Genomic DNA, 2,188 nt, shown 5'->3' with positions numbered 1-2,188 from the left:
GAGGCCACTCACCAGCATTGCTTACTGGGTGACAGACTGATTACCCTCCAGGCCGCTCCTTCACTTAAGTGGACTTGTAAGAAAATAACAGAAAAGTGGTCACCTTCGCTTTTTAGGAGGGGAAGGTAAAGGACCTTGAAATAGGCATGTCTCATTTCTCTTGAGGGAAAAAGGTAGTTTGCCCCTTAAAATTAGTTGGATTTGGAAATTCAAGCGGAATTTTTAATAACGCCTTGCAAATTAGCACAAACCAGCATGCCAGCGGCTTAATTCCATTCTTACTAAGTATACTGTGCTCTGAGTGCCAAGCCCCCGCCCAGTAGTAGGGGAAATACAGAAGAAACACTATCAAGTCAGAGAACGTTTGCAACAAACGTAGCAGGAATTAGCAGAATATATACCGTCCCATTCAAAACAGTTACTTTGGAAAGGATATATACTCATTCTAATACCTTATCTTGCTCTAACCAATTTGGCATTCTTTGAAAACCATCTCCAAACCCTGTTGCATTTTTTACTGACAATGACAAATCTTAATGTGTTGATTAGGTGAGAGAAATGTCTTTTGAAGCCAAGCCTGGTGAATAAGCTGGATGGTCAGGCTTATGCAGTCAGGTCAAAAATCTAAATAATGTGCATCTTCTAAAAAAAAAAAAAAAAAAAAAAAAAAAGCTTCCTCAAAAAAAATTTTTTTGAAGCCTATTTATTTTGAGAGAGAGAGAGAGTATGAGCGGGGGACGGTCAGAGAGAGAGGGAGAGAGAGAGAGAGAGAGAGAGAGAGAGAGAGAATCCAAAGCAGCTAACAGTATAGAGCCCGATGCAGGGTTTGAACCCACCAACCACGAGATCATGACCTGAGCCAAAACCAAGAGTTGGACACTTAACCGAATAGGCCACCCAGGAGCCACTTACAAAAAAAAAAAAAAAAAAGCTCTTAATGAGCATACAGGAATACTGTGCAGCCTTTGCCTGTGAATACTTTGAAGGTCTTTGACCAAGTTGTGTGCGTTTGACTGTGTGGGTAACAATCAATCCCGCGGTAGACTTCCTGTGGCTTCTATCATTGCCCTACAGCCCACCCCAACCCCCATCCTCTACCCTCAACACAGCACCCAGGAGTCAGATCATGCCACTCATCCGCTTGAAACCCTGCAAAGGCTTCTGTCTCATCTAGAGTGGAGGCCAAAGTCCATAGGGTGGCTTCTGAAACCTCACGTGAGCCAGCTCCCATTCCCTCCCGGCTCCTCTCCCACCACTGTGGGCTCCAGTCAGGTGACCTCCCCGCCATCCCTCATGCCTGTCAGGCAGGATTCCACTTAGGGGCTTTGCCCTAGCTGTCCCCTCTCTCTGGAAAGCTTCTCTCCCACAGATCCACGTGGCCAACTCCTTCATTTCCTTCAAGCCTTTGATCAACTCTCACTTTCTCCTGGAGACCTAGTCTAACCTTCTATTTTTTCTAAAAAAAAATTTTTAACGTTTATCTATTTTTGAGAGACAGAGAGAGACAGAGTGTGAGCGGGGGAGGGGCAGAGAGAGAAAGAAAGACACAGAATCTGAAGCAGGCTCCAGGGTCTGAGCTGTCGGCACAGAGCCCGACTCGGGGCTCAAACTCACAAGCCGTGAGATCATGACCTGAGCCGAAGTCGGACGCTTAACCAACTGAACCACCCAGGCGCCCCTAACCTTCTATTCAATACCTTCCAGGTGATAACTCTACCACATAGACACAGATGAAGACTCGGCTACACACAGGATCCCCTTATCCTACTCCTCTGTTTCTCTTTTCTGTGGTACATATCACCTTTCACTAAAGTATGTAATTTACCTACGTATTATTTATTATATTTATTGTTGTTTGTATCCCCCTGCTAGAATCCAGGCCCAGGAAGGCCCAATGTCTTTGCCTATTTAGTTGAATCCCAAAAGCTTAGAACTGGCACTTAGCTGGTACTCACTACATACATAGCGAATTGAATTGAGTTGAGTTGACTTGAACTGATTTCAACTGAATTGAATGACAGGTCCCAACTTATATGAAGTGTAGTCCCTGCCTACCAGTTGCTGACAGATATGATGGAGAGAATGAGAGGCACGCACATGAAAGCAGCTGAACAGTGCACATGGGATTCAGTCGGGCTGCAGGAGCAGTGGTCGGTGCAGGTGCAAGGAGGCTGAGGCTTCCATCTGG

Source organism: Prionailurus viverrinus, chromosome B1 (assembly GCF_022837055.1).
Source record: "Prionailurus viverrinus isolate Anna chromosome B1, UM_Priviv_1.0, whole genome shotgun sequence".
Taxonomy (NCBI): Eukaryota; Metazoa; Chordata; class Mammalia; order Carnivora; family Felidae; genus Prionailurus; species Prionailurus viverrinus.
This window is presented reverse-complemented; position numbering follows the sequence as displayed.